Below are 10,853 nucleotides of genomic sequence, written 5' to 3' on the forward strand. Positions count from 1 at the left end.
GACACTAATAACACCAATCATTAATTCATATAATTGCAATTGTTATTTTGTTATTTAGCCTATAATCTGCAAAAAGGAAACTTTTTTAAAAAGGGGGAGGGACACAAAAACAGTGGAAACCCCAGGAGAAACATATACAGTTTTGCCAGTATCAATTCTGTTGTGAGTTAGGGTGGGTGGGTAAGCTGGATGCCTAAGTCCCTTCTAATTCCTGGATCCAGCAAGGATTCAATTGCTGGAATAGCCAGGCAAGTTTCTTCGTAATGGCCCCCCAAGTATGGGTTGTTAAGGGAACAAAGGAAGTGGCTCTGTGCCAGAGAGCAAATAAGTGGGCCACCTTCCCTCACCTGTCTGTTAATTAGAAAGACAAAAGTCTGAGGGGAGAATTGAGCTAGGAGCTAGAAGCTGATAAGCTGCCGACTGGGAAGCTGAGAGTCAGAGCCATGCCTGATTTCTGTTGGCATCAAAGACTATGGCTATGAGAGAAGCAACACCCTCTTGCTGTGAGGGGCCTCCATTGTAGGTTAGTGGGTCTACTGTTCCCCTTTCCCCCCAACACTCACAATGTGCAATTGCCCTGGGTTAGACTATAGGGACTCTTGACCCAACTGAATCTGTGGTTTCCAAAGAACAGGCTTGATTATAATTTACACAGATCCCATAAATTATTGTAAAACAATATAAGGCCTTGCTTCCTGGCACACTGGTAGGAATATGAGAGGACTCTTAAGTCTTTGACATGTAGTTCACCTTCCAGATTTTGAAAATTTCTTGACATTTAGAGATGTGTGCAGTGTGTTGTCTTGGAGACTTACTGGTCCTAGCAAGACTGCAGTTCCTGTCAGGAACAGCAGCTGCTGCTGCTACTGATGCATTAGTCATTCACAAAAGAAAACAAAGACGGAACCAACAACTGGGAAATAGCAACATGAGTTGCCCCCCCTTAGCATCCATCCATTTTGCTTCTTCCACTCCCAGTCCAGTCTCCAGTCCAAATAGGTTGTGTTCATGATTTTGAAAAGGACTCTCCTTGCTCCATGTCTCCTCTTCATCCCAGGCCTTGTTCACACATGCATGCTTTTTTAATATTTCCCTTTTTCTTTTATTTAAGTGTACTCCTCCTTTCCACAATATGCCCAGAGTGGATAACAACCTTTGGAACCAGTGAAACAATGGTGTTAACTGTAGTCGTAAAGGTCAAAATGCAGCAGTTACAATCCAGTTCTTAACAGCAGCTTAAGAACTACGAAATATCAGATACACACATAAAAAATTGCATGTAGGACAACTCTGATGTGCCAGAAAGGCTGAAGAACAACATCCCACCATCATTTATTGGAGATATTTAACAACATTTTAGTCTTCACCCCATTTGGGTGTTCTTTGGATTCCAAATTCAAAAAGAACTTCTGCCGTTAGGTACCTCTTTTTATAGAGTCACCAACTACCTGTTGTCTATACTCTGAGCTGCACAGAGGGAAATCCACTTTGTATTCACTACTTTATCCCAGTATAGAATGTCACACATATGATTTTATCAAAAAATATCACAGCAAAACACTAGCAGTTGTAGGCAGTATTGCTGCCTTATTATAGTGATACTATTAATCCTTTCATCAGCATGGTTGGTATCCGGTTGGTATCCATCTGTCTTGGGAGCCAATGGAAGACTGCACTTTCAGGGGTGAAGTCAAACTGTTGGGAGAGTTAAAGCACTTCCTGTGGCTGTAGAGACTGATACGGGAGAGACACGTTTTGTTGCAGCTGGGCAGATGAAGGCGTCTTGTCGTGCTGATGCAAGTGTACCATGGTGTTTCTTCTTTCTTCGCTCCTCCCAGCAGCCTTCCTTCTTTGGCCACTGCTATGGATACCTGACCTGATTGATTGTCTCCAAGCACTGCAGTTGTCTGCAAGGGGTTCCCACACAGTGGAGTTAATGTTCCCAGCCCTTATGTCACTTTTGTAGAGTTGGGTCTTCCAACAGGCCTGGTGCCTGAATCCAGCTCTCCCCATCCTTGGGGATCCTGCCACCTTCCATTCTGTGGACATTGGCAATAGAATCTATTTGCTCACTGTGGCCTTTGATTGGTGCATGCATTATCACTGTATTGATCTTAAACCAAAAATTTAAATAAACAGGGTTGGTGTGTACACAGGCTTTAAATTACTATGGGACAACACATTTGGATAACTGATGTTCAGATCAGTGTTTGCTTTGTATGAGGTTGCTTCTTAATGCTCATTGCTGTGTATAGCAACTAGATCAGGGGTAGGCAACCTAAGGCCCATGGGCCACAAGCTGCCCATGGGGGTCATTTAACTGGCCCACGAGCAACCCCCAAACTAAGCAGCCTGCTCAACGAGTCCCCGCACACTGCACTAAACCAACACAGTGCAGTGTGGGAACTTGCTTCCGCTGCACCAGAAATCATGTCTGCGCAAATGCAGACACTGGAAATCATGTCTGCGCAGGTGCAGACGCCAGAAATCATGGGCATGCATGCGCGCTCACACACGCACGCAATCCGGCCCACAGAGGGATCTCTTCTGGAGTGAACTGGCCCAGGCGAGGTAAACCTTGCCGACCCCTGAACTAGATTCCTGAAGAGTGTTGAGTGTTTCTATCTCTCATCTTTTTGTCTCACAGCTTGAATCTACCAGTTAATCCAGAATTCTTATCCTGTCATCGATGAGAGAAACATCTGCCCTTCTACCTTCAAGTCTCTCCAATTACAGCATGTGTATATGGATGAAAGCAAAATTGCTGTGCCAGAACACCCCACGTTTCCTGAACTGCTGTTATATTGGTGGGATGGATACGTGCAATCTGAATGTGCATAAAACCTAATGCCTTCCAGCATGACAAAGACAAGAACCTGCCAACAGCATACGAATCAATCTGGCTAACCTGATCCAAAACACACACACACACACACACATGCCACTCACACACAAAAACAAATTTCACTAAAGCCAATCCAAGACAACCAACCACTCTCTAACCACCCCCAACCTCTCTCACCACCAAGGAAATACAAGCAAATAGTGAAGAGAACCCACACAAGTGACTCTGACACAAAACCCCACACTTACACTAAGTAGACTAGAAGCATTGCCAACCCACCCCACTCACCATTTTCCCCTCCACCTCTTTCCCCCTTTTCTTCCTAATGTAACACTAATGTCTCACAACAAATGAAACTGATCTGTAGAAAAACCAACTTGAAAAAAGAGACATTGCACAGACTTTTGTAAACCAAGAAATCTTTAATAACAAAAAAAGAGAGAGGCCAAATAACTGGACTTGAGAATTGTCAGGGTGTAGACAAATTTGCTCATAGTGGAGATGTTCACCAAATGCATTTACAGAATGGTGTATTAATTATATCTCACATATATAACTGAGAGAGAAAGAGAGATGCCCCTCTAAATGTAGATCAACTGGGGAAGAATTTTCATCTTAAGAATAAATCTCATATTTTCATGGACAAGGCCTCCCACTGATCCGAGTCAAGGGACACCGCTGAAATTACTTTATCAAATTTGATTTAAGCATTTTGCCAATTTCCTTCGGGATCAGAGCCCCCAGATTAGTTAGCGTTTCAGAGCATATACAAAACTGCCAGGCCTTAAATTGGTTCAACAGCATGATATTGCCTAAGGGCATTAATTCAGACTTTGCCCAATTTGCTGAGTATTGCAATAGACTCTCAAATGTATTAATCGAATCAATCAGTGCAGCTATATAAAATTGTTTTATGCTGTTCCCCCACCCCAAATTCAACGCCCTGAATATCAGGATGGTATTTAATTCTGCTTGCCAATATTTTTTAAAGCAAATAAAAAATTAATGGGGAGAGGGAGCATCCTGGCTAGATATCTCTTTCCAAATTAGGTATCTGTTAATGTAGTTCCTGAAGTATTGTTAAGAATTATGTTTTGTTTGTGGGCTGTGATCTTTTACACATTTGTTAATAAAGTTGTTTCTAAAGGCATTTTCCTTCCATTCTGCCTCTTCCATAACGAAAGACATGTGCTCATTTAATTCTGTTTAAAAAAAGTTTATCTCCCATAGTTCATTATCTTGATTCCTCCCTTGCCTTATGTGCAATTGAATAAAGTGATAATTGGAACACTCAGTTGACAGAATGGTCTTGAGCATTGACCAGGTGTAGGAACATGCTGCGTTGTAAGGAAATATGACACCTGTGATAGGGCTGCTATACACCCCAGATTTCCCAGACATATCCAAGATTCATATGTCGGAAATAGTGTCTGGGAGGAATTTCCGAAACTTAGTAAAATTGTCTGGTAAAACCTGGGCATATGGCAACCCATGTCAGAAGTGTTGATTTGGGGGCAATTCCCCCCTCCCAAATAGCTCCAAAACTTCATTATTAAGGGAGATTCTGCAAAAATTGCTCAAAAACTTGCCAAAAAAGTTGTGCCAGGATTTTCACTTTTTGAAATATGGCAACCCTAACCTGTGATGCTAAGCAGGACTTCCGGTCGGATCGCGAGGTGGCAGCAAGCGGGCTTTTCCTCGGGAGAGGGAGGCCAGCTCCTAGAGGACAAAAGGGGGTGCTAAAAGGGCGCCTTAGCCCCCCCAAACCCTCCTGAAAGGATATTCAGGGGGTAAGGATCCCGACGCTGCGTGATAGTGGTTACCTCGGCCGCCAGGTATCTTCTTTAAAGAGGAGACGAGAGCGGCGGGGTAGAAGGGCTTGCAGCGGGACGCCATTGCCAGCCTCTAGGAGCGCAGCTCCGAGCTTGCCCACTGAAGCGATCGGCTTTCCAAAACAAAAGAAATCGTTTGGGGACTGCGAAAAGAATAAATTTTGAGTATTCGGACCCAATTCGAAGCAGACAAAGGGTAAAAAGGAGGTCAACTTTGTCTGAATTCCGAAGCGCACACAAGGACTATTATCAGGGCGAATCGTAACCGTGAGTAAAAAACAAGCGGAGACTGTTGGCGATTGGAACTATCCTGTTGTATTATTTTTCTTTTTTGCGTTATATTTTTAAGGGACTTACATAAAAAACAATTTTTGAGGGATAAAGAAGATAGAGGGGATAGGGGATTAATTCCCTTTCTATTTGAACTGGTGATTGTTTAAGATGCCGAGAAAGGATCTGGAGTTTGATCATTTTACTTTTGATTTTAAATGAACTGCGCAATGAGTTGAAACGCGGCTTTTTTCAGCTACTTTTACACCCTTACCTGGGTAGTACTGTTTAAAATAAGGAGAAGAAATATTATTTAGCTTTAATTTTTGATTGGAGTCTGGAACTGGATATAATTTGAATGATTTGAGAAAGTTTACGTAAAGGATTTATGTTCACCCCCCCCCCCCGGTAACTCAACTCTCTCTCAGAAGAAAACAATGCCATTTTAATTTATTTTATTTTTGAGACACTGGAAGGAATTTGTAGCTGTTTCTCTCTTCCTCGCAGATTTGGATTGGATCCCCCCCCCCCTATTTTTGGGAAGGGGTCTTTTTTGGATTCATTCTTTTTGGGGGGTTTTTTTTGGATGTTTGGATTTGTGGACGTATTTTCTCCTGGTTTTTCTTTGCTATCGTGATTTTAAGGATTGGAAGGATCTGAATGAATTTTAAGACTATATCTTGGATTTCCTGTATGCTCTTTTATTTATTACTATAATTATTACCTCGGATTTGGCCAAACAAGTGGCGGGAAAATTTTGAGACTTTATTGGGGTCTGGTTTTTATTTGAATTTCTCTAGACTAATGTTTGTTGGATAAGCTTGAAACACCCCCTATCGGGCAGACATAAAAAGACAGTTCTAACAGCATTGACATTAGGTTTAAAGCAGACGCTGCTCCCTGGTGGTCAACTTCGGCGTTGCATTAAAAATCATAAAATTAATTTAATTAAATTTATAAAATGTCTTATACCCAGAAGAAGGCTGATGGAGGGACACCAGCAGAAAGGAGGAGTTCTAGACAAGAACCTGATATTAAAGGAGATCTGATGAAGATGTTTGCAGATCTTAAAACAGAACTTAAATCAGAGATACCAAAAAGTGAAAAAAATATAGAAACTAAATTGGAGCTGGTGGACAAAAGGATAGATGTTACAGTGGAAAAAAATGATGAAACAGTTAAGGAAATGAAGGGGCAGATGAAAGATATGATAAAACGGACGCAGAATCTGGAAGAAGGGGCCAAAAAAGTTAAAACGGAGGTCAAGGAGATTAAAAAGCAAGAAGAGAAAATTAAAGCAGAAGTAGCTGAAGTCAATAAGACACAAGAAGAACTTTGGGATGCTATTGCGATGAATGAACTGAGACAGAAGGAGAATAATTTGAGACTTAGACTGGTGCCAGAAGCCCAAGGAGAAGAGATAAAGGAGAAATTGATAAGAGAAATTGCTATATGGTTGGAGATGCAGGAAGAGGACGTTGCAATGACAATACAAAATGCTTTCAGAATTGAAGTGAGAACAACGAAGGCTAAGAAATTTCCAGGAGACTGTTTGGTTATATTTAAAGATCGAGAAATGAGAAATTTAATTTTACAAAAGAATAGGGAGAAAAGATTGAACATCGATGGATCCAACATAATTATTTTTAAAGACGTCCCACTTCGGCTGTTAAAAAAACGGAACCAATACCAACAGCTGGTGCAAGCTCTGAGGAAATACAAAACTGAGTTCAGATGGGAATTCCCAGAAGGAGTCTCATTTGCATATAAAGGAAAGAAACACAGGATAACAAGATTGGGCGACATGGACAAATTTTTAAGAAGATATAAAGAGCTGGGAAGAGAAGAAGAAGGAGCAGCAGTGGCAGAAGCAGGAGCTGGAGGAGGAGCTTCACAAGAATCAGAGGAAGAGGGAGAGGAGGGAGAAGAAAGGGAGGAGAAATAAAATTTAAAGACTTATATTTTAAAATTAATAAGAAATCAATATGGTGTTGAAATTATGGTCTTGGAATGTTAAAGGTTTGAACGAGAAAAAGAAGAGGAATAAAAATGTACACTATTTAAAAAAACAAAACTTGGACATTATTTGCTTACAAAAAACACATGTAATGAGAAAACATCAAAAAATTTTAATAAATAAAAAACTAGGAAATGAATTTATTTCATCAGACAAAACTAAAAAGAGAGGAGTTGTATTATACATTAAAAACAAATTAGAAACTCAACAAATCTTTAAAGACGAGGAGGGTAGAATTGTGGCTGTGGAAGTTAAATGGCAAGGAGAAAAATTAATAATTGTCGGAGTATATGCACCAAATGAAAATAGAATGGACTTTTTTAAAGATTTAGAAGAAAAATTATTTGAATATATGGACCAAAAGATTATCATAATGGGTGATATGAATGCAGTTGTGTCGATGGAAATGGACAGACTAAGATTTGCCGGTAAACCTAAAGAAGAGAAATTACCAAAGTCTTTTTTTTCTATGGTAGAGAATTGCAACTTAATAGACATTTGGAGATTGAAACACCCTTTAGAAAAACAATTTACTTACCAGTCAGAGGCAAACCAATCAATGTCAAGAATCGATCAGATTTGGATAACAAATGAGCTTACATCAAGAATTTTAAAGATCAAAATTCAACCAATGGTTTTATCAGATCATAACCCAATAAAATGTATATTGAAAGGATATGAAGAAAAATCCTTCCGGTGGAGACTAAATGAAAATCTTTTTGACGATCAAAAAGTTGCAGAAGAAGCACAAAACTGCTTGAAGGATTACTTTTTAAATAATATGAATCAGGGAACAAAAATAACTACAGTTTGGGACGCTAGTAAAGCAGTAATGAGAGGATTCTTTATTCAACAGAATTCAATTAAGAACAAACTAAGAGAAAAAGGGGAAAAAGAAATTTTAAAGCAGATAATGGAGAATGAGAAGAAATTGGTTACTAGCCCAGGTGACAAAAAAATTAAACTCAACATCAAAGCGTTACAAGCACAATTTGCAATGATAATTAATAAAGAAGTGGAATATAATATTAAAAGAATGAGACAAAGGAATTTTGAATTTGCAAACAAATCGGGAAAATTGCTTGCTTGGCAGATAAAAAAACGGAAAGAGCAAAATACTATACATAGAATAATAGTGGAAAATAAAGAGATTGATGATCCGAAAGGTATAAGAAAAGGATTTGTGGACTTTTATCGACAATTATACAAGAGAAAAGAAAAGGTCAATATAAAAAAAATAGAGGAATATTTAAAAGAGAAAGGGGTGCAGAAAATTCCGACAAATGAAAGAGATAATTTAAATGAGAAGATTGAATTTGAGGAGATAAGAAATGCAATAAAAGATTTTCAGAAAAACTGGAAAGACGCCGGGACCAGATGGACTGAGTGTAAGATATTACAAAGAATTAAGGGACATCCTACTTGTACCTTTGAAAGAAGTTATGAATAACATTCTAGCAAATAGAGAAATACCAGAGACATGGAAAGAAGCGTACATTACTTTAATTCCCAAGCAAGACTCTGATTTAAGTCAAGTTAAAAATTTCAGACCGATCTCGCTTTTGAACTATGATTATAAGTTATTTGCAAACATATTAGCAAACAGATTGAAGAAAGTTTTGAAGGAGTTAATACATAAAGACCAGGCGGGTTTCCTGCCGGGCAGACAAATGAAGGATAACATTAGAAATATAATTAACGTGATGGAATATCTGAATGTTAAAAATGACAAACAGGCTATGTTAATATTTGTTGACGCTGAGAAGGCTTTTGACAATATCTCTTGGGAATTAATGTTAAAAAAATTTCAAATGATGGGAATAGGGCAAATGTTTTTAAATGGTATTAAGGCTATATACATGGACCAAAGAGCTAAATTGATAGTTTATAATGTGACGACGGAAAATATAAAGATAACCAAGGGCACAAGACAGGGATGTCCGTTATCACCATTGTTATTCATCGCAGTCTTAGAAGTGTTTTTAAGGGCAATCAGGAGTAATGAGCAAATTAAAGGGGTAAAGGTGGGCAGAAAAGAATATAAGGTTAAAGCTTTTGCAGATGATTTGGTATTAACCTTGGAAGATCCTATGAATACAGTATCGGAAGTATTGAAAGAAATTGATAAGTTTGGACAATTGGCAGGATTTATGTTGAATAAGAAAAAAACTAAAGCAATTACTAAAAATATTGATCAGGGGTTAGTTAATAGATTACAGCAGCAAACTGAGATAGAAGTGGTTAAGAAAGTAAAATATTTAGGGGTTTGGTTAACCCCCAGGAGTATTGACTTGTTTCAGAACAATTATGTTCCAACATGGAATAAGATTAAAAGGGACCTTGAGGTATGGGGAAGAATGAAACTTTCCTTTTGGGGAAGAATTACAACGATAAAAATGAATGTGCTACCGAAGATGTTATTTCTATTCCAAACAGTTCCAGTAATCAAGGGGGCAGCAATTTTTAAAAACTGGCAAAGAGAAATTTCAAGGTATATCTGGCAGGGTAAGAAGCCGAGGATAAAATTTAAGAATTTAACAGATGCAAAAGAAAGAGGAGGCTTCGCCCTGCCAGACCTGAAATTATATTATGAAGCATCTTGCCTCTGTTGGTTAAAGGAATGGATAAAATTACAAGATACGGATGTGTTAGACTTAGAAGGTTTTGATAATAGATTTGGGTGGCACGCGTACTTGTGGTACCATAAGAAACGGGTCCACAAAGGTTTTGAAAATAATATTATAAGAAGTGTTGGATTATGCCGGACAAGAGTGTAAACAGAGGCTAAACATGGAGCCTGGCACACTTCCCATTCGCAGCTTGCAAACTGTCCGTGCCGATGCAAAGGTCCTCCTCTGCCTCTTTCTCTTGCCGGTAGCAGAGCGAACACAGCGGTGAGAAGCAATTGCAACAGTGTGGGTAATAATTCAGAGCAGACACAAGGCATTCCTTATCTTCTCTTGCCTTTAATCATGTAGAATAACACCATAAATTCAGACCTGGCGAGAACTGACACATTCTCCCTCTCGCGTAGCGTCCCAGAGGCAGACTGAAACACTTAGCGTCAAACCACTCCCTTAAGTGTTTCTAACCACGCCTCAGGAAAGAGACGTCACCAGAACTCCTTAACCCTGTGAGTTCTGAAACCAATAACACCCCCTCTCGTCACGAATCCTGAGGGAAACTGTGAACCCCTATTTACAGACCTCTTTGAGTTCAACTCACCTCCCATTGCCTTTTGCCTCCCACTGGCATCTATCCCAGGCAATTGTTGAATCCCTTCCACACTCCCAGAATCACACTGTGCGAAACCAACCCACGCACTGGTGACCTGAAACCTCTCCGGTGGAATCCCCTTTGTGGTCCGAGTTGACCGCCGGAGCACAACCTCGGGCGCTCCTCCTGACCCACTGGGGTCAGCAAGTGTGTTTCCCAGCACAGAGGACTCCCCCTCTGACTTGCTGCGTCTTCGGGCCTCCTGCACTTGGCTAACAGGAGATGAAGGCTCGCTCTTGGGTTCTCTCTTAACCTGTGGAGAAACCCACCCCTGTGCTTGACCATCATCAGCAACCTGGTCTTCAGCAACAGGCTCCGCCTCTGCCTCTCCTTCCTCCCTTCCTTCCCCCCTTACCTCCCCCTCAGAATCGGACAAGCATTCTGAGAGAAAATCAGAACCAACCCTAGGCTGTGACCAACCACCTTGCTCAAAGAACTCAGCATGCTTGCTGACCAGCAGCTTGGTCTGATCACCCTCTGGGTATGCAAACTTCCACCCATTTGTTGCAGGATCATACCCACAGAAGATCATGTCCTGGTACCTAGGACCACCCTCCTTCCGTTGCGCTGTTGGTATTGGCACTGAAGCCCTGGAACCAAACGAACGGAAGAA

The sequence above is a fragment of the Podarcis pityusensis genome (genome assembly GCF_964106645.2).
Source record: "Podarcis pityusensis genome assembly, chromosome: 5".
In the NCBI taxonomy this organism is placed as follows: Eukaryota; Metazoa; Chordata; class Lepidosauria; order Squamata; family Lacertidae; genus Podarcis; species Podarcis pityusensis.